Source organism: Dermacentor variabilis, chromosome 1, assembly GCF_050947875.1.
Source record: "Dermacentor variabilis isolate Ectoservices chromosome 1, ASM5094787v1, whole genome shotgun sequence".
In the NCBI taxonomy this organism is placed as follows: Eukaryota; Metazoa; Arthropoda; class Arachnida; order Ixodida; family Ixodidae; genus Dermacentor; species Dermacentor variabilis.
Window position 1 is genome coordinate 135,812,459 of NC_134568.1, and position 22,761 is coordinate 135,835,219.

The 22,761-nt window shown below is 45.2% G+C and overlaps 1 long non-coding RNA gene across 1 annotated transcript; it reads right to left on the minus strand.

The window, feature by feature from the left end:
• Positions 1 to 11,114: 11,114 nt before the first annotated feature.
• On the minus strand, positions 11,115 to 21,961 carry LOC142572098 (uncharacterized). Its single transcript, XR_012826001.1, has 4 exons — positions 21,737 to 21,961; positions 21,543 to 21,603; positions 16,984 to 17,056; positions 11,115 to 11,352 (listed from the first exon to the last, which is right to left on the minus strand). It is a non-coding gene; the product is annotated as an uncharacterized LOC142572098 (long non-coding RNA).
• Positions 21,962 to 22,761: the final 800 nt, after the last annotated feature.

Consider the following 22,761-nt stretch of genomic DNA (forward strand, 5'->3'; position numbering starts at 1 on the left):
TGGGCCTTGCTGAACGACATTCAGATAACGGCAATCGGAGCGCACGTAGGGACTCGAGAGCACATTTGGGCTGTAAGACACGAAGTGTAGAAGGCAGCCACTTGATTGCAGGCATTTGGGGAAGAGAGAGGAAGAAAGCGCACCTATGCTAAGCAGAATAATTAGCCTGCATTAGGGATTAGAAAAGAGGCATAGGGAGATAAGAGCTAAGAAAGGTAGACAAGACGCCATCAACACCCACACGTGCCTCAAAAGGCATTTGATAAATTTTAGAGCAATAAATGCCCTTCTTTAATTGCACCCAGGTTATCATACGGTAGAATATGCTTAAATAATTGAGTCCAAGCTTTCTTTGTGAAGAAACTGCCTAAGTGCCTTATGGAACATGTTGTCTATATAGAACTGGCCATAACGTTCAGGCTGGTTTGTCCAGCCTTATAGTACAGAAATATTTTTTTTCATCATTACTCCATCATGTAACAAATATTGAAGTACCATTGTGTTTTGGTTTCGTGCATGCGCCATCATTTCCTTTGAGTGGGCCAAGTGGCCACACCCAACAGTGAAGCCCAACACTGGCTTCGTGTATAACAATGGTGAAGAGCAAGAAGAATAGAGTATGAAAATAATCGTTATAGAATACACCTTTTGTTCTATATGCCGTCATCTTCGAAATCTTGGCCTGTTACCTTATCAACAGTCATAACTCTTCAATTTTCAACGTTGTACCGTACGTATGCCTTGTACTGCACAACAAGGCTATGCTGCACAAGAAACATGCAGAGGAGGAGGAGGGAATAACTTTATTGTGCCCTGTGAGTTGGTGGGGAGAGCCAAAGGCACCACCTAGGTGACGGCCAGGAGTTTGTGGGTCCTGGCGGCATCCTCGGCCCGCTGGGCGGCCCACAGTTGATCCTCGAGGAAGGGACTGGACAGCGTGGCCCCTCAGCACGTGCGAAGGCTGTTGCTAGAGGCCGCGTTCTCGTTACTGTTACTTATCCCTCGGCATTCGCATCTCAATTCACATTTCTTGCATTTGTTCGTTTGATTTATATCCGGATATATGATGTGTGAGAGCGCAGCATTCGTATACGTCCTAGTTTGTAACTGCCGCCATGCGACGGACTGCTTTTTTGTCAATTTTGGGTGAGGTCGCGGGAATATGCCCCTCTGTAACTTAGTGTTTTGTGATGTCATTATATATGGTCATTCTCCCCTCCCAATCCCACTCATCCACCTCGCCGTCACGTCCGGGGGGTGCCGGGGCGCCACTTGCAACCGCGGCTCTGTCCGTAAGCCCTCGAGCCGCATCGTGTGCCGCTTTGTTGTTGCCGTCCTCCGCGAGGGCATGAACGTGTGTTCATCTCTTGTATATCTTTCTTTTGCACTCTTGACCTCCTGCAAGAAGAATGTGTAGTGCGTCCGGAGAGGTTCGGCCGTTGGCAAAGTTTCATACTGCCGTATGAGAGTCGTTGACTATCACGGTTGCGTTAGTCTGACCTACCGCGAGCGCTATGGTTACTTCATCCGCTGTCTCGTTACGTGTGGTGCGTATCCTCCCGCACTTCTTAGAGTGTTTCTCGCAATCGATTACGGGTGCCGTAAACCCCCGTCTGCGATTGTATCGGGTCGCGTCTACGAAGATTGCGTCCTTGTCGCTGCCGAATTTCTTCTGTATCTCTTTCGCTTTGTTCTCTCGTCTGTCCTTATTGTGTTCTGGGTGCATGTTCTTTGGTATGTGGCGTATTACCATTGTTTCCCTCGTCTCTCTTGGGATGTCCACCTTGACATCCTGCTGTGTGTGGTAACCTATGCCTAGTCTCTCTAGGATGTGTCTGCCTGCTCTAGTCTTAGAGAGGCGTTCGTATTGTGCCGTACATTGCGCTTCAATGAGCTTGTCTACCGTGTTGTGTAGGCCTAACTGTAGCAACTTGTCCGTGCTGGTGCTTATCGGTAGCTCTATGGCTAGATTGTATATTTTCCGAATGAGGCATTCTATTCAAAAGGCGCAGCGCGGCTGGGATGGAGACAAAGAAACACAAACCACACACAAGCGCGGACTAACAAGTGGCTTTATTCGCACCGAAACCGGCCTATTTATGCGCAAAAAGGTTTGTCATGTATCATCGCTCGCGCCATTGAAAGAATTTTAAAAAAAGTAACGTTCAATCCGCAGATCCAAAAAAGAAAAGCACTTGATTTGCTGCAGGATCTGCACTTAGTGAGCCTTGCTAATCAAGCAAAGAAGGAGCAAAAAGCTTTTCTTGACGTCTTTTTCACCCTGAAGACCCATAAACCAGGAGCACCACTTCGCGCCATAGTTTCTGAAAATGCCTCATGGCAACGCGTCTTCGCTCGATACCTTCAAAAGCATCTGCAGCTTCTGGTGAGCGGAGATCCCTTTTCAATAAGCAATTCTTCGGACATTGTAACATTTTTGGATGAACTGTCACCTGGGTTGTACAATGAGTTTCAGTTGATATAGAAGAATTGGTTTACTCTGCTCCACACGAAGTGATGCTAAGTGTCTTGAAAGAAAAGATAGCGGCTTACAGGGAAAGCGATTTTCAGAATGCTACAGGGATTCGAAATGACGCTTTCTTAAACTTGTTAGAATTCTATTTGAACTCAACTGCTGTGAAGTATGAGGGAACCTTTCTCCTCCAAAAGCGAGGAATGTATATAAGCTCGGCTGTAGCTTCGGTTCTTTGTGACGTATTTTTGGCGTATGTAGGAACACGCATCCACTCACATGCCCAGGATCCTAGCGTTGTTAAAATACGCCAATATGTAGATGATTATCTCGTAATTTTAAGAAATGTTTCAAACGATTATCTGGAGGCTGCTGTTCATGACATTATTAAGGTGTTCTGAAAGAAATGCCAAGTACAGTATCTGGACCTGTTGTGGCTATTTAGGGATGACCATATTTGCTGGCAATATAACCCGAGATCTAAAAAGGGGCTACTGCGTTTGAACAGTGCCAATTCCAAACTGGTAAAAAGAGGAACTGTAATGAATTGCCTTGAATCAGCCCTAACGAAAACATGTTTCCACGTAATGAGCGAAAGCTTCGGCTTTTTGAGGTGACGCGGCTGAAGGAAGCCGGATACCCATCGGTTTTAGTTACTGCGGTTTCAGAAAAGCTGCTTCGAAAGATTAAGAAACCGAATCCAAAAAGTAAGCCTGGTAAGCAAAAAGGACCGGTGCAGGTGATTCGGTATATTCACAAATTGTTACACAGCATCAAGAAGATTGCTTGGAAGCATAAAGTTCCGGTTGTATTTTCTGCGCCGTGTAAGTTGTCAAAAATGTGTACAAAGACAGACAAAGAGAAGTTGCCACAATGTACTACTCAGCACAGAAATAAATTCACAGACTGTATGGCAAAGGCTGTCTATGAAATTCCTTTGGGTTGCGGTCGCCGGTATATAGGCCAAACGGGGAGATGTTTCTACGGGTGAGCCAGGGAGCATAATCCTAATGTACGTAATAAGACAGGCAGCTTTCTCGCTGAGCATTGCAAGCTATGCGGCTGCAAACCAAAATTTGACGACACTAAGCCTCTGATGAAAGAAAAAAGAAAAGACCGAGCGAGAAATTGTGGAAGCTTTTTTTTATCGAAAGATTGGCGGGCAACTGCACCAGCAAGCCATCCATATTTTTGAGTGACGATGAGATTGAATTTTTGGAAGGTTTTGCTTAGGTCTAAGAAGTTTCACCCCCCTTTTAAGGGCGTTTTTTTTCGTTACAGAAACCTGCTCAACCCATGTGTGTGGATACCTTGTTCTGTGCGCATGTTTCTTGTTTCCATTATAATATTTTGTTATGCATAGTGACTTCGCCTTAGACCGAAGCATTGAGATACGTGTTGATAGTAGACTATGTTCGTTGACCATATCTTGTTCTTACTGTTTCTATGGATTTAGTAACGTGTTTTTAAACGTTTGCGGTATCTTGTTTTTGGTTGATCATGTGTGATCATATCTGTGCTAACTGCGATGCTACACGGCAAGCATTTTTGCGCATAAATAGGCCGGTTTCGGTGCAAATAGAACCAGTTGTTAGTTAGCGCTAGTGTTGTGGTTTTTGTTTCTTTGTCTCCGTCCCAGTCGCGCTGTGTCTTTTGAATAGCCATGAACCAAGTCGCCCAAATCAAAGTTTTACTGAGACATTCTAGTTTGATCTTTTCCGCGACCTGCCATTTCAAGTACGGCACTACGTATGCTATTCTGCTTATGACGAAGGTCTATATTAGCCTGATCTTGTTTTCCTCTCTCATCCCGCTGTTTGTTGGCTATCCTTTCGATTTGCCTGATGATTTGCGCTACAGTTCCCTCCAGTCTTCTGAGGGTTTCTCCCTTGTGGCCCTTGGCTTCGATGAGGAGCCAAATACTCTGATCTTGTCGACCTTGGGTATGGGTTTCCAATCGGCCGTCTTTAACTGTAGCTCCTCTGTATAAGTGAGATATTCTCTGTAGTTGCCTGGTTTGCGACCTCTGCGGGTCGGTCTGTACGGCAACAGCTCCGATTTCTCTGCCGAGCAGGTTAGCCTTGTCCCCTCTAGATATCGTTCGACTATTTCGACCGCTGTTTGAAGCGTTTGTTCTAATTGCCCGTCACTTCCGTTTCTCAGCCATAGGGTGACGTCGTCTACGTATAAGGTATGGTTGAGTTCTTCGATTTCTTGTAGCTAGGCTGGCAGCCCCGTAGCGCCAGGTTCAATAGCATTGCTGATAATAACGAGTCATGTGGCGTACCTGCGCTGCCTATCTCGATCTCCTCAGAAACTAGGTCCGCTATCGTGATCTTTGCTTTTCTGTCCATGAGGAGAGTGCGTACGTAATCGCACGTCCATCTTCCCAATCCTAGTTCTCCTACTCTATCTAGTATAGTTGGATGTGTTACGTTATCGAAGGCCCTTTTTTAGGTCCAACCCAAGAGTCGCCTTCGTCGATCTGCCCGGATCTTCTATGATGTGATGGTTTAGTTGTAACATAGCGTCCTGCGCTGAGAGGTTTCCCCTGAATCCTCTCATCGTGGGTGGTAGTGCATCCCAGTCCACGAGGCAGGCCGTTTTTTATCCTGTTTAGACCGTGACATTTCACTACAAGTTCAAGGCACTGCAGTCTTTAAGATATTTAGATACGTTGATGACTTTATAATTTTCATTGACTGCCCTTCTGAGGCCTTCATTCTGGAAACAAAGAAAGCGTTAGAAATGATTCAGAAGTGCTTAGTTCCCCTTCAAACTACTCATGAGTGGCCAGTAGAGAAATCTATTCGCTTTCTTGATCTTCGCCTGAGCTTTCAGGACAGTCACACGTGTTTGGCCGTATGAGCCGGGAGCCAACAAGCCACTTCTGCCATATACGCCCGTACATTCAAAGCTTCTTAAGAGGGCCATTATCAGTTTGTACTTCAAGAATGCCCTTAGCAAGTCTTGCTGCTATGTAGTGAACGTAAGTTTTGAAACGCAGACTCGACGTTTGTCCTTAGCTGGATACCCTAAGGTGGGGCAGGTGTCTGTCGCGGAACGCATTTTAAGAGAAGCGCGATCCAACGCGCAGAAGTCAGTTGCCGATGTCCTTCCCGGCAAACGCCCTATAGTAAGTGTTGTGCCATATATGCACGGGGATATCCCATAACTTGAAGAAAAAAATGGCCCGAATGGCAAATGTAACAGTTGGTTTTTCTGCTCCCAACAAGCTCGGCAAGCTTTGCAAGTTGACTTGTTTTTTCTGCTCCCAACAAGCTCGGCAAGCTTTGTAAGTTTACTTCTCCAAGTGCAGTCCCGTCCGATAAGTGCACTAAGCTTCACCGCAAGAAGTTCGTCGAGTGGGGTCACCGTGTGGTTCGCAACTTCCCGCTTTCATGTGGAAAGCAATATATTGGGCAAACTGGACGTTGCCTCAATTATCGGCTTCGTGAACACCGCAACAATGTAAGAAATGGCACGGGTGGGTTCTTGGCGATTCATTGTCGCGATCATGGCTGTAAACCTATCGAGGACGATTGCACGATTGTGTCCCGTGGCAGGACGCAGCTCATCCGTGAAATAACTAAAAGCGCAGATGATTGCAAAATTGAGTGATCAGTCTGTTAGTTTCCCTTCACTAGCTCTCACAGAAAAAGAACCAGGTTTCTTGGAGGCGGCATCACATCACTTATAACTATGTTACACGAATGCGCAGTTCGTTTTCTTCATGTAAGCGCATGCGCAGTCTATACTGCTTCACATATATAAACCGATTCATTGGCACAATAAATGTAGTTGAAAGTTTGCGCTTGGTGGTGTGTTCTTCTTCTCTTACGTCCGTGTCTTTTTTGTTGCGCAATAATACTTTAGTCTAATTCGTCATTTGCCTGCTCTGTGTAATCAGGGTGTATGACGGGCATCGCTTGCGAAAGATGTATCTTTTCTCGATTTCATTGAGGAAGTCCTGCTCTGTCCCTCGGTACGCTTGCATTAGCCGATTTATATTTTGCCTATGTGGCGACTTGGTCCCCCGTGCGGGTCTAACAAATATCTAAGGATGTTCCACGTTTTTGCTATTCCTATCTGACTGTCCATGTCGTTGCATTTTTCCTCCCACTGTTGTCTGCATAGCTGCTCAGCGTACTGTTCTATGTGTATGTTCAATTTGGATAGCCTTCCACAACACGACCGGTTCTGTTTTGGTTTTTTCCACCTCCGTTGCAACCTTGCCTTAGCTTCCCACATGTGTAGAAGCTTATTGTCTACGTTCTCTAACTGCGCTTCCGGTGTGACCATTTTCGTAGCTGCCGCCACATCTCCCTTTAGTTTTTCGGTCCATTCCTCAATATGTTTTGTCCTGTCGTCGGCCTCCACCATTATTTTCCTGAACTTTGTCCCAGTCGACAATTTTAAGTTCTCTACCCTTTTTCTTGCGCGATCCTGCCCTTACCGTTATTTCTAGTATATTGTGATCGCATAAAAAGTCGTGTTGCGTATTTGTCCACTGCTTGTCCCCTATGTTTTTGGTGAATGTTAAATGTGGTGCAAACGCTGGTACCTATTCTCGTGGGAACCGATGGCTTGTTCATGAGGGTCAGGCGTTCCTGCTGCGCCTTTAGCCAGAGGTTCGTGCCTTTTTCAGTTTCAATTTTGTAGCTGCATGCCGCGTGTTCGCCGTCAAAATCGCCTCAGCCCACTACCGCTCGGACGTCCGCTATGGCTAGGATTTTTCTATAGAGCATTCGAAATTTATGATGTCTGTATTTTGGACTGCTGTAAATATTTAATAGAAAGAGACTGTCCTTCGTTTACCGCATGGTTATGAGTTCTAGGAGAATTTTATCCATTGACTTAAACTCCGCGTCGTGTTGCACGAGCGTGTAATTTCGTTTTACCAGCATCGTTAGCGCCTTCGTCTCCCCTTTGGCAGTACCAAAGGACTTGTATCCCGCCAATATTGCAAGCCCGTGCGTTTCCTGCGTCATTATAATATCCGGGCTTTCTTCTTTTTAAGGTGTTGTGGTAGAATGGATCTTTTCGATCGTATTCTCTACAATTCCATTGCCAAATCATGTATCTGTTTCGTCTGTCCATGGCGGCGTTAGAAGTTTTGCAATCCCTCGGCGGGTACCGGGATCCCTTGTGTACGGTTTCTTGGCCGTCTTAACAGGTCCCTCCCTACTTATTTGCTGTCCCCCTATGGCTAGTTTCGCTTCGAATTCAGCCATCATTTGTTGCACTTGCTGTAGTACCGCCTTTCCTAGCGCCTCTATCTTTGCCTCTATCTTTAACTCAAGTATCGCTTCTAGTTGCTCGAGTATAGTTCCAAGTTTGGTTTCGTTCTGTTTGGTGCTAGCTTCGATTATCTGTTCAAATTCCTCCTGTCTTTCTTAGAGCGTCGTGGCTGGCTTGGGTTTCTTTACTCTGGTTTCAGTCGGAGCTTTCTCGGTTTTAAGTTTAATGGGGGTGAGTACTACGTCCTCTCCCATTGCTGTGTTTTTTCCCTCCGTCATAACTCGCGAGGTTTCCTCGTTGCGTGGCACTTTGCCGCTCCTCAAACTGTCGTTCTCTTCCCTAAGTTTTTTAATTTCACCCATAAACGCAACATTGCTCTGCCTGATCTGCGCCAATTATTCCGTAAGCGTCTTAACTCTATTTTAAAAACAGCCTCTGCCTCCGCAGGCGCCCCAGATCGCCTCCGCCAATCGCCAATCCCACATCGCCAATCCGCCGTAGGGTGGTCTTTGCCGCAGAGCTGGCACTTCGCTTCAGACTCCTGGTCCTGCGGCGTATTCTCCGTCCCCCAGCCTCTGCATATCCTGCTGTTCGGGTTCGGGCAGACATCGGCTCTGTGACCGAGGCATCCGCACTAGTAGCACACGTCTATTTGCTCCCAGTATAGTGAGCACTTCACCAGTGCATTTCCCTATTTCACGTAGTTTGGGACGTTGTGCCCGTTTAAAAGGATGATAGCGTTCGTGGTGTTTCTCATCCTCTTGGCCGTGAGGACCTTCGCATTCCTTGCGGTCACTAGCATCTCCACTATTTCTCTAGGGGACACCTCGCGCATTACTCCTCTTATCACTCCCTTAGATGTCTCTTCCGAAGCCGACTCATACGATTGGCTTCGAACTCCTTGTCTCTCATCCTCAGTCGAGTGATAGACCTGTATTTTTCGGCGCGCTCCTCCAATGGCATGCTGTTCACTAGAATGTTCTGTTTATAGTTGGCACAAACCGTGACAACGTCCAATTCTTTCTGGGAATTCTCGCGGCGTTGGCGACGCAGCATTCTACGCGATTCATCGCATAGTCGGTGACCTTGAAGCTTTCACGTGAGCGCACTATTATATTGTACTCTGCCTTCGCCAAACTGGACATCCTGCTCACCGCGATGATTTGTTTTGCTCGCTGTCCCTTGCTCCACCTATTGTGAAGGTGAAAAATTTAGCGCAATACCCAGGACAACCCACAAAGAAGAGACGAGACAAGCACTTGCGCTGTCTAACAACTGATGTATTCTTCGTGCGACAACGCATATGAGCACCCTTCAACACTCGACCACGAATGCGTGAGCAACGAAAGACAGAAATTCTTGTCACACTAAGGCCAGTTACCGAAGACGTGCGCGCAGGAAATTATATTCGACTCAGTACAGAGACAAGGTGGTGCGACTTATACAGTCGTCTGCTTATTCCTTTATGGGGAAAGCCTCCAAGACTAGCCGCGCATGTTCATTTGTGCTTTTGCCGAGAATGAACGTCTCATCAAATCGCGGTATAGAATTGCAGCAAGAATTAGGATTGGCAACAAGGTGTGCCCCTTTGTCTGCTTTTTGCTTATGTTCTCTAAGTCGCTCATTGATACACCGCCCTGTCTGCCGGATGTAAGCCTTTCCTCATGAGAGAGGGAAAGTATAAACCATACCGGTAAAACATGGGACGTAGGGTATCCCGTGCTTGATTTGGCATCCTCGTTTGCATTCACCGCAAGTACGGGAGCACAGCTTAGCAAGCTTGTTCGGCGCAGAAAACGCCAGGGGGACACCATGCCTGCTAGCAACTCTCTTGAGTTGATGAGTGAAGATACCTTATGAACACTGAAGTGAAGATCTTATGAAGAAATGCACTACCACAGGTCTGAACGTTTCACGTTCAACGGTCGCCCTCTTTTCGCTTTTACTTTTCTGAAAGGGCCTCGGCAATTGCAGTCCGGAGCTACATAGGGAAACCTGCTGTCCAATGTCGGTGCACCTGATCATCAAAGCTATGGTGCATAAAATGCACACACGATTTTTTTCGAGAGCCGATTCCATATACAAGGGAAGGCAATTCCTCGTTTTACAAGTTTGGAATGAGCCGACTTAAACGTCAAAAGCTCCTTTTGTGCATGAGGTTGGTAAGCCCAACACACTTGTCTACCGCGTACCTCGAGCGTAAGGTCCAAAAATTGCAAAATATTATGAGGTAGCTCGTGAGTAAAAACAGGTACTTGTCCGTGTTGCTTAAAATCATTTAAGACCTTATTAGCCATGTCCCAGTAGGATGAGTCATACATTAAAAACACTAAAAAATCATCAACGTACCTAAAAACTCTTAAAACATTCCGCTCGTTAAAAACGTATTCTAAAAACCGGTCTACACTAGCTAAAAGATATGGAGAACTGGAGCAACACTTGACCCAATACAAATGCCATTCCTTTGTAAAAAAGGTTGGTACGTCATAAAAAACAATAAAGGTTTCCTTAAGGTAATATTCCAAAAGACTTACGAAATTCCCCACTGACAGTCCCACATCATTCTGGAACGCAGTCGCACCGTTTTCCTCAAAGCAAGAAATAACAGAAGACAAAAGTTATCGCTGTGACACTGAATAGAATGTTGCAAGAAGAATGTTGTCGCAAGAAGAATAAATTAATTGTTAGTCAGCGCCAGTGCTTGTCCCGTCTCTTCATTGTGGGTTGTCCGGGGTTTTGCGCTGAATTTTTCACCTTCAAAATACCATGTCCAACTACACCCAACCGAAGTTTTATTGATGCTCCACCTATTATTGACTGCGTTCTCGCTTGAGAAGCGCACTGCCTGATGCTTGGCTCCGTGGGATTTGGTTTGCTCGTTGGCACGTCCTCCTCTTCTCACAACGCGCCAACCTGCTTCGTCCTCATACTCTTCTGTCGTTATATCCTCTCCTTCCACGCACACCACTGCAATCTTGCAGCGCTAACCTGAAAAGAGGCCGCCTTACGGGGGCTCAAGCCACCAGCTTCGTTGGGTCAGGCTTAGCTGCCGTGTCAACGTGGCGTTACATAAAAGTGGTCGATGTGCCCAAAATAAACAGTCCACCTTTCCATTTTCATGTCGATAATATATTTCGATAATATATATTTCATCTCGATAACAGTCCATTTTCATCTAGATAATATATTATCAAGAATCATGCACACAATAATAATTTATTTGACTTATCATTTATACGATGCTTGCCGCACCTAATTTGTACTAGGCAGGTAGATTATGAGAATAAGCTTGTGTTTCACGTCAGACAAAGCGTTAAGTTGGAGATTTTACTATGACACATGACCATAGGGCTGATGTGATAGTGGTGACCTTTTGAGGTGGGTTTTATGAGGTAGTACGGTCATTTCACAATCTGTCTTTATTTATACCATTTGAGCACGCTTCAGTTGTTCAGCGCACTGCAAGATAGCAACACACACTAAAAGAAAAAAAAAACACCGCAAATCAAAGGCGCCATTCTGTTAGCTTCAAACAGTTCATCTTTGACCGATGTATACAGCAGGAATACATAACTTAAGACCCACATAATAAATCAAATTCATTGCGCCTTTCTTTTTTGCTGCTGGAGGCGTTGGTACTGAAAGAAGAAACAGAAACATGTCACGTGTAACATAAACCTTAATTGTTCTCGCTACGCTTCATTTGAGTATATATGTCATACCTGCCATATTACTAGCTTTGTACTAAACGACCTCAGGCACGCGAGAGAAAAGTTTCTGGGAAAGGTTGCACATAATAGGCACCAGGCATAATGCGCCTTCTTTTTGTTGAATGTTTACGCAGCTTCCATCCCCACTTTACCGAGGCAGAGATCGGCCTAATTGCGCATATGATCACTCGAGTATCGGGCAGGCTATAAAGGCAGTGAGTACTGAGATTGATGATAGTCGGAGGTAGCATTTCCTGCTCGTCAGGCACTTTCAAGTGACAGACCCTCCGTGTCCCACATTAGTTACCCGCTCAAACATGTTCAATGCATACGCCGAAAATGTGTATGTTGTCGCCCGTGTCATGAACACAATCCAACCCTCATAATTTTAGGCATCTCTGATTGCTTAACGGGTCGGCTACCATAAGCATGAACTGAAAAGCAAACAGGAAAGAGAAAACTAATAAGAACGCCCATTACGCGTGATTGCCTGAGCGCGACCTTAAATCGCTCCGTAGCCGATTCCGAAGCGTATTTTAGTCCCAAGTGTGCGTTTTAAAACCGAAATAAGCCCATTGTTAGAAATACAGGTGAGCCTGGAAACGCAACAACGTCCTTTGGTCGTATTTAACTTCGCATTTGATTTTGTGGTAATAGTGTATGCACTAGAATATGTTCCATGCCAGTGGTTTGAATCGCACAATATACGACTATTCGAAACCTCTTTTTCGTAGCTCAGGGAAGCACGGGCTCCTTTGCTGTTCTGAAATCTCTAGTAGCTATCTACTGTAATCCCTAGTTTTGTAATCCCTGTGGTAGAGTCTACTAGTACGTTCTAGTCATTTTTGCCCTGGTCGGAATTTCGGCATCTATAGCTACAATGGATTCGCAATTCCAACTCGTCCAGATCTGCAGTTTTTTTTTTATTGAAGTGAATGTTAGGAGAGGTTGGCGCCTTTATGGTGGCACCGGCTACTCCTTGTCACTTGGTAAACGAAACAAATTTGCGTAAAAAGGGAGAATAGCGACACAAAATATAACACTCAGTAGAACACCGGATCAATAAAAAATATACAGTCCAACAGTACACGAGTAGCAAAGTTCTGTGCATTAGGTCAGTCCACGTATGCATATATAAAGTCAGATGTTTTGAACAGCCAAAACGCACAACACATGTAATACGCTGCGAGTACAGAACAGAATTATACCATATTGCGAAAAAGTTGCGATCACCACATAAACCAATTATCAACCACGAACAACGTTTATGTAACTCATTTAGCGTATTCGGATCATCTGATGCTTAATATTTTCCCAAAATGTTGGTGTCCTCTGAAAACTTTTTCAGAGCAAGAAGTGCTCTTTTCTGAAGGCCGCAGTTGGCCAAGGGCGAAGTATCTTTTTTAGAGTGAATGGTCTTCTGTCTAATATAAACAAATTAGCTTGCAGTACCGTTCTTTGTGTATCGTATTTCGTGCACTCGAGAAGATGATGCACGTCTTCGTCTGGATGGCCACAAAAACACTGCGGACTAGAGACACGTTTTATCCTGTACAGGAAGTGTTTCGTAAATGACGCAGACGCAAGACGCAGCCGGTGTACCAATGTTTCAAATTTTCTGTTGTCTCTTAGATTTTCCGGCACTGATAAGTTTATACATGGGTCTATAGAGTACAACTCGGAGTTTTTAGTTTGCTGGTCAAACCAGGTAGTTTTGCTGAGGCGACAAGAAATCTGCCTCAGGAGCAGACGGACTTCACTACGCAGTAGGGGAAGATTGGTTGTCTCTGCGTTTTTGTGCGCTCGATTCGCAGCTGCGTCCGCTGCAGTATTACCAGGAATATTGCAGTGCCCATGTATCCGCTGATATGCAATTACGTGGTTCATTGCGCTTGCTTTTGTAAGTTCTTTGAGCGTCTCATACAATAGCGAAGTGTTCAAAGAATTTTTCTTATTGCTCTGTAGTAATGTGAGAGCGGCTTGCGAATCGCTAAAGATAACCCATTTTTGCTAATGTTTTTCTAATGTTATGAAACGCAAAGCACACAGGATTGCAAATAGTTCTGCCATGGTGGAAGATGTCTCCCGGGATAATTGAAGTGTTTCCTCTAGCGGTAAATGTGGAATGACGAATGCTGAAGTCGAGGAATCTTTATGACACGAACCATCTGTATAAACGTGGATGTACTGGGGATATAATGAGTAAATTTGGAAGAGTGCCAGTCGGTGTGCGGCTACTATGAACATGTCTCTCTTAGATATAATCCCGTCAACCGATAATTCTATTTTAGGGCATGTTAACATCCAGGGAGGGTAACTAACATCCACTTTGCATAATTCAAATCTTGGTAATAATGCTTTATGTTCTCGAACAACATCGTGAATTTTGCTTTTGTTTCTTTCGGTGAGCGCGAGATTTAATGGATGCTTCTCGTGTTGGGTTAAGATGCGATAAACATGTCGGCATGTTTCAACCATTCGTATGACTGGAAATGGGGGGTGACGAGCTACAGCAATTACTAAAGAACTCGATGCAGCCTGCGGAACCCCAAGACACACTCGCAGCCCTCTTGCCAGTAAACGTTGAAGACGTTCCTCAGAAGTATGCGATAAACCATGGAGAATAGGTGCCGAGTAAGCAATTCTTTGTTTTATGAGCGCGTTATGAACCTGTAGTAGCGAAGAGACTGATCCCCCCTACGTTGTGCCTGCGAGTCGCCGAAGTACGTTTATTACTGCATTGGTCTGCTTTTCGATTGCGCGGATGTGTAAAGCCCACGTTAGCTGGCGGTCAAGAATAACTCCAAGAAATTTATGCTCTTTCATAAACATCAAAGTTTGTCCGTTAAGCCTAAGTTGTCAATTAATCAACTGTCGTCTAGTGAAAGGAACTACGGCCTTCTTGGCGTATGAAAGACTCATGCCTCTTTCTCTTAAAAAGGTGTCGATACTATCAAGACCCTCTTCCAGCTTTGTTTGAATGTCTTGTATATTAGATCCAGAGGCCCATATGCAGATGTCATCTGCGTACAGAGAATACTGCAGACCAGACGGGAGTTTTTGTGGCAAGGCTGCCATGGCACAGTTGAATAAAAACGGACTGAGAACACTGCCCTGCGGAACGCCCTGCGTGATGGTATGATAATTACTTTCTCCTTCGATTGTTTCCATAAATATTTTTCTATCTTTCAAGACATTTTATACCCATCGCAGCGTTCGACCGTGTAGGCCAAGCTCTGACATACCAGCAAGGACGTGTATGTGACTTACAGTGTCGAACGCTCTTTGAATGTCTAGGAATACTACTACTGTCACATTTCCGCAAATTCGTTCATGTTCGACGTATGTGGCCATGTCCAATACTGCATCCATTGTACACCGATTTTGTCGAAAACTGGTCATGTGGTCGGAAAACACATTTGTGTGTTCACACCACCATTGCAGTCGACTGTCTATCATCTTCTCCATTAGTTTGGAAAAACAGCTTGTGAGACTGACGGGTCGGTAGGAGTCAAGACAAAGTGGAGTCTTTCCTGGTTTTAGCACTGGAATTACCCGAGCTAATTTCCATGAATCCGGAAGAGTCTCTCTTATCCAGATATCATTAAATATCTCCAAAAGAGTCATTCTTCCTACTGGACCTAGGTTCTTTAACATCACATACGTAACACCATCTGGGCCTGCGGTTGTCTTTGTACGGCATGACGAAAGAGCACTTTTCAATTCATTTAAACTGAACTCACAGTCAAGTTGAGGATGTTGTGACATAAAGCACGCACGAACCTTCTGTTCTGCTAGTGTTGTCGAACTTGCAAATTGTAGGAAAGTAAACGGAATTCCAGGTCTGGATATAAGTTCACAGAATTCGTCAGCAACTGATGTTTCCGGTGTGCTTCGAACTACGGCAAGGGCTCGGAAGGGATGGCTCTGGGTAACTGGACCACTAAAAGATCAGACAAATGACCATATTCTGGGAACTGGAGTAAACGGAGACAACGACACGCAGTATTCGCGCCACCTTCTCGTACCTAATTTTTGTAAGCGTCTGCGCGAAGTTGACTGAACTTTCTGTGACATATTGTAGTCATCCAGCTTTCCACTGCGCCGGTAAGCCCGTTCTAATTGCTCTTAGGCAGTTTATTAGGCTACATTTCTGTGATGGCGCAACGCTGCCGGGCAAAGTACTTTTCAAAAACAGAGGCCATGCACGAAATCAACTTATTACAGCACAGTTGTAAACTGCGAAGTCTTATACCATGAAAGCGAAAATGATGCGTTTCTTCGACAGCACTTCTTCGACAATTTGCCGCCATGGCTCTGTTTGGTTTCTCTGCTGTCTCTGTTTTATAGAGACGCCCTCAGCGTCAGCCTGCTGAGCAAATTTGCTTGACGCTGTCTGCTGGTCCCGTCGATACAGCAGTAATTGAAACAATTCTTCCGAAGCAGTGAACATTATTTTAACTTAGGCTCTAAATATATCCTGATAAAATCACGTCAAAGGGACGTTCAGTAGCACATTTTTTAGCCGGTTGCATTCGCACATTTTCCTTCTAGCGTATACGCGAGCCTGCTTTTGTTCACTCACCCTCCTTGCCCTCTGCATGCGCGTGCTTGAGCAGCGTGATCGACTGTGAGAACCCAAACCGGCCCGTACGCAATGTTTGAAATGGCGGCTTCTGCCGCATGCCGCCAAATAGTGCGTGTGCGCGTGCGTCAATCACAGCACGGTAATTTCAAAGCGCTCTGCGCACTCTCTCTGTTAAGGCCACTGAACGCGCGTACATGGTAATACCACTATTTAACGTACTGAATCGGCGGGATTCCAGGGGGCGTTTTCGTGCACTCTCCCTTTCTGACGTCAAAGCCGCCTTTCCATTCCGTCAACATGACGCCAGTTCGTGCGTGCGTGCGCTGTGTCAAGTCGTTGTATCTTTAGACGCTCTGGTTGATATTTACTACTGAACAACAGTGGTATCCTCATCTTCGGTCCGTTTTTTTATGGGGTTTTAAGTGCCAAAACCACGACGTGATTCTGAGGCACGCCGTAGTGGGGGGCTCTGGAAATTTGGACCACCTGGGGTTCATTAACGTGCACCTAAATCTAAGTACATGGGTGTTTCCGCATTTCAGCCCCATCGAAATGCAGCCGCTGTGGCCGGGAAGCGATCTCGCGACCTCGTGCTTAGCAGCCCAACACCATAGCCAGTAAGCAACCAAGGCGAGTATCTTCCGTCCGTATGAGCCGCAAGTAAACTGTAATTCATAGTCTAGGTTTCCTGATGCTCTGTTCGACTAGCTGTAACGCTATCATATTTGTGCCTTCCGCTTGCTAGTACACTCTAGCGTTTACTTCGCTACCTTGTCTGTCGTTAACAGCCTTTCTGGTCCTGCACCCCTTACACCACCCCTTATAAGCCACTGCAACCGAATTGTTAGCGTATGTTGGCTTTCATCGCAAACATTCTAAACTTCCTCAACCGCTCACGTTTTTTTCAAAATTGCGATTTGTGTTCAAATGTGTCAACGTTATAGTACTGTTGTTTACTTCTCCATACTTACATTTAGTGCCTTGAGCCTTGGTCACAAATACATGCGTTTTCTTGAAAGCTCGAACATCAACCACGTTTTTCACCTGTAGAGAAAATAAAACGTAAGTTCGCTGTATTTTCTAAAGGAGTCCACATTAGAAAAAAAATATGTCCACGCAAACAAAAAAAGTCGCAGTTCCGCCCGAAAGGCGAAGCATCGATTGCGATACCAAATTACTAGACAGTTATACGTAGTAAGGTACGGAGTTTCATCGGCTGTATAAACTTGGAAACATTCGCTTACTAAATAAATTAACAAGCATGGTGTTAGCGCAGTCATCACACTCGATGACCGCGCACACTCGCTGTCAAAAGGCTGGCGTGGGCAAGCGCGGCAGCAGGAGCGAGCGAAGTGTACCTCGTGCTGTCTGTTTATCGCTTCAACGCAAACAGCGGCGAGAGAACAGCACGCACAGAGAAGTATTAGCCGTCTGGAGATCACTTTCAAGGTACAGCGCGCAACGGCGCGCCGTCGCTCAAAGTAAGCAGTTGCTGGTGGAGTAGAAGCCGTCTCCCACCCCTGGCTCCGCGCCCGCGCTGCCTCCCCACTTTCCTCCGTTTCGCGTGCGAAATTAAGCCTCGATCGTCAGTTCACCTTGCGCGCCGTCGCGAAAGAGACAGTTGCTACCGGAGCCCACTCCCGCCCCGCCCCTCCCTCTCATCCCCCACGGCTTTTCGACGGAAGACGGAGCGTTTGCTCTCCCTTTTACTCCCTCGCGGGCGCCAGGTTGAGCCGCGATGTCGGCTCCCCTCGCGGGCTTTCACTCGCACTTACAGCATACTGCGCGCCGCGACGGTGGTATCGCCCTTCGACTTCATACGGAACATCACGGCGACGCCGACAACGATGGCAAAAATGCGCCTGGAGTGTCCATATGATTGCTATTGCAATAAAAATTATTTCAGTAAATTCTGGGATACCAAAAACACGATATGGTTATGAGACACGCCGTACTGGGTAACTCCGGATTAATTTTGACCACCTGGGGTTCTTTAACATGCACACAATGAGCGGTACACGGGTGCTTTTCCATTTATCCCCCATCGAAATGCGGCCGCCGCAGCCGGGATTCGGTCGCGCGCCCTCGGGATTAGCAGCGCAACGCCCAAGCCACTACAACACCCCGGCTGGTAAAGAAAAAATTGCTATCCACTTTATTAGCAGAATGCTACAAAGGGCACCATTTCAGACAGCGGAAATCAAAACTAACAATTTGCGTTGGGCGATGCGATATAAACACGTTATGTTTCAGATGAAAAGTCCGCGGAGTTTATATGTTAAGCGTAACTTCAAATTTAACTCTGTGCGGAATGTCTACAGGTGCGTAATGTACATGTCCTTTTTTTTACTCCTACATCGTTTGTCGGAGCTGAGGAGGCCTATTGTGCAGTTATAAAAAACACGTTGACTTCGGGCATACCAGAAAAATGTAGCTTGACCATATCTACAGAATTTTCCAGTGCTGAATCGCATGGATAAATTGACCCTGCAAAAATCCTAACTGAGCAAGAGCGGTACCTCATACTTACATTGAGGATTTTTGATAAGCTAGCGAATGTCGCTCGCCATATCAAAAGCAGCTGGTTTTGGTTGCTTGGATTTGCTGTCACATTCAGAGGTGCTTGCGGAACATTAAAGGGAATATTGTTTCCTTAAACTATATAATGGCCTTTTCCCGTGATTTTCTTACGCTTGGAATGTTTGTTTTTTCAAGCAAGATACATGCTTCTGTTCTTTTTAGCACTTTTTTGAGAAACCGACAAACTTTACTCGAAAGACGTCACAACAAATAATATATCGTCACGGGAAGACATCGCACGGTAATTCACTAATTAAACGAACTACATTAATTAGCACACGCCGTGGTGTCTTAGTGGCCATGGCTTAGCGCTGCTAAGCACAAGGTCGCCGCTTCGATTCGCGGCCACGGTGACCGCACTTCAAAAAGGCGAAATGACAAAAAAAAAAAAAGAGGAAACGCTTGTCTACTGTGCATTTGTCGAAGTTAATGAACACCCGGTGGCCAAAGTTAGTCATTAGGACCACTCTGCGGCTTGCAACATAATCTGATTGTGGTTTTGGAACATAAAAGCACAGAATCTAATTTTTTTAATTAACATAATTAGCGTCTTAGTGGAAAACTGCACGGCACATTTTTATAACAAAAAGTTGAAAGGAATCGTCCTAAAAGTCTAGTTTGAAGTTTTATACGTTTCAAAATGGCCACATAGACTAAAATAACTCGCATCAAATTATTCGATCAATTTACCTGATTGCACACGCAGTACCACGAAGCGAGGCTCTCCGTCGAACGCCTGTGTGACGTAAAAGTCCGGCGCAAAGTGAAGCTGCCGTCGCACATCCCTCATCCCACTAGCTTATATTAATTGGTGGTTTGCGCAACTAGCTATTTGATGCATAGCCACATAAGCAGCAGGGCTAAGACAGGCCGCTTTATCACGTGCTGCGGCGAAACTTCATTTTCCGGAACCCAACTATGCGTCAAAGGGGGCTCGCACGCATGTGGCGCGCATCATGGTGACACGAGCATATTCGGGTAAACTGAACAAATAATTTGACACCCGTTAATCCGGTTTGCATGGCCATTTAGAAATGTAGAAACAGGGAACAAGACATGATCATCCCCTGAAACTTTCTCCTACAAACCTGTGCCGTAATGTTTGTAACATGGGAAGTTTATTCGTGTAATTATTTCATTTATTGCATTGATTGCTTTTGTTTTTTTTTCTTGCAAATTATTTATGCCATGGCAGACATCTTACCTGTAGTGATGCGATTCCAGAAATTTAGTATTTTGAGGCTTTCATTTTTTAAGTGGTCTCCGAAGTAAAAAAAAAAACGCCGTATGCTCGGTGCCGCTGCTTGCACAAAGCATGAAGCGTTCACGAAAAGGAATCTTCTTTTCGCTGCTTGCTCAGCCAGCGCGCTCTCATATACAGGTGCTTGCCACTTTCAGAGTGTTTTATTAACGCTCTTAGAGTGCTCGGCCGGCGATGAATAAATTTATTTAAAAAAAACATTAATGCTAATAAAGGGCAGCCTGGTCAAAATTTGCAGTGCGAGGAGGAGCCTACCCTAGAAAAACTTATTTTCAGTCGAAATTTGCCCGTCTTGACTGTAGAACAGAAGATACGAAAGTTAATTGACCTGTGGTTCTTCCATCTTCAACCGCTTGATTGGCAGGAAGCTTTAATCAACGGCGAAGGTTCGTTTTTCGAGGACTCCAAAATAGGTCTGACTGCAGCATTCTGCTACTGTCAGAATATTTCGGCGCCATTGAGCTCGAAGTTCCAAGTTCTAATGACTGTTGAACACCTATAATTTTTTGCAATCTATACACTCTTCAGGCGCACCAGTCAAATAGTGAAGTGCTTGCATTATGCGGAAAACGTGGTTCGTATAATTTTACAAGTAAGGCATGCCGACGATGCAAGTGTATGAGAATTGAAATACAGTTTTATTTTTGGTAGTCTATAAAACATGCACCTGAAGATTTCCTCGATGCTAAATACGTTACAGGGTTCGAGTTGTGGACTCCTAAGCCCATCGCTGTGGCTCCGTGGCTATGTCGTTCTGCTGCTGAGCATGAATTTGCGATTCACAATTTGAAATCCAGGATGCAGCTGCCACATTTTGGCAACAACGGAACGCAAACGTGTTGCTTTACTAAATGTTGGCTCAACGTTACAGAAATCCAGGAGGTAATCCTTGATCCGGAAGCACACATTAGAGCCTCCTGCAAAGCTCACAGTGCACCTCATGTGAACTGTCCTTCATGTGAAATATGAAATGTAACCATTTTAATTTATCCATGTTGGCAGAGGTTATTTCTGGGTACATTTTTTTTTCTGAAGCACTGCCCAAACCTTAACAATATTTCGTTCGGTGCCCTATCTCAGATTATGCGGGAAGCGCTGGGTATTTTATTTTTATTTTCTGTCTTAGTTTTACACAAATTACTGCTGCCCGTGTGGTAGCGAACCGTTTGATTTCTGTCAAGAATAATTTCACCAGATGACATGTTTTCATTCATTCAACAAATTAAAGTACCAATAGGCTGGATGTATATTTCTTATCGACGTTCCAAATGTGATAAGTTGCTGTTTATTCGAGAAACAAGAGCGGCCACTCCTTATTAGGCTCACACAGATGCACATCCTATTGTTATCCCTTCTTTTATTGCTTTTAGAAAGGTATTGTTTCAGGTTGATAAATTTTTCCATACAAGCATTCACGATCGATTGCCAATGTGCTCTCTCGTGATAACTGAACAATGTCTCGTTGAGGGCTTTTGACCCGGTGTGAGCGTCGCACCACATCAAGTGGCCTTTCCGGAAACGTATGCTTTTCTCACAAAAATGAATAAATGAAGCTTTGTTGCACGTTATGGATTGCAATGTCTTTATCGCCTGCAAAGTTAACGTGTACAATTTAACTTTTTCTTATTGCTAACGTTAGCTCACGATAATCGCAATGTAAACGAATGCAATGTTCGTGCGCATACTCACGGTGCAGAGTTTGTCAACAGAACCGGTGAACAAAGGCTTTCCATTTCTTTCAGACTCTTTGCTGCACAACAAGGTAAACAACAGTCAATGGCTTAAGGACAAAAGAAATACCGACGCAGCTTTTTCGCCGTTCAGCAAGCAAATGTAGTTAGTGTAATCTATTTGTGCTAGTAAGCGAAAAGATTATACCATACCCGACTTGTCAATGGGGTCAGCCAAAACGAGGGCGGTGAGAAAAGTCACGGCTGCAGAAATAAGTAGTGACGGCATCACACGGCGAAGCGGGCACCAAATGCCTTCGCAAGCTGTACGTCATCCAGAGCGTTCGAGGCCCGTTGTTGCATGCAAGCTCTTAAAGCTTCCCAAGTTGGAAGCGTACCTCTTAACGTAGCTAGCGACAGCACTATGAGTCATGTCGGTTCGCTGAACCGTTCCAAGCTGGGACTGCGCAAGTGAGAGCGTTGTTTACGTGACTGATAAGAGGATAAGAAAGAGCAGGGACCCGCTTCCTTAGTAGTCCGTTCTTGTTGGACGCACATGGATAGGCAGAAATAGAGCGCGTGCTTCGTGCCGGAGCACAGTGCGCTAATCGCCGAGCATACAGAGACAGCGCGTGTCATTGAAATAACACCGCTGTCACCGGGAAGTTTTGCCCTCCGCACCGTGGCCTTTCCGTTTCCGTCTCTGCTCATTCTGCCCAAAGCAAGATAAGTTGGCTAACACAAACTCTATTGCCTCTTGAGCTCAATGCAACTCCCAGAAGGTACTGATGCATGAATAAACAGGAAAAATCCGAGGACACCTAAGCACTTCTGATGAGTGGTGAATGCGAAAGCATTAGTGCCACATTGAACGCCGTTGAGCGGCCCTTAAAGTTGTGAACTCCTCGGGAACGAGCGAGCGCGTTCAGACGCTTCGCCAACGCCTCCTACATAGCGCTAAGCCGGTGCACTACAATCCGCGTCGTTATGCTAACTATTAAACAGATTGTTTTATTTATTTAGTTAAGCACAGTAGATACCGGCACATGCGGGAAGACGAGTACAACATATTTATGTGGGTCTAGCTTGGTGGACATGTCAACAATGACTAGTTTACTCCTCCCATAACCAATTTTTCTTAAAATTTCAGCTCCCGTGTTGTTTGTTATATCACTTACTATTTTTCTACTATGCAATCGGTGTAGATTTTTGACGAAAGTTTAGAGAACAAGCGGTGT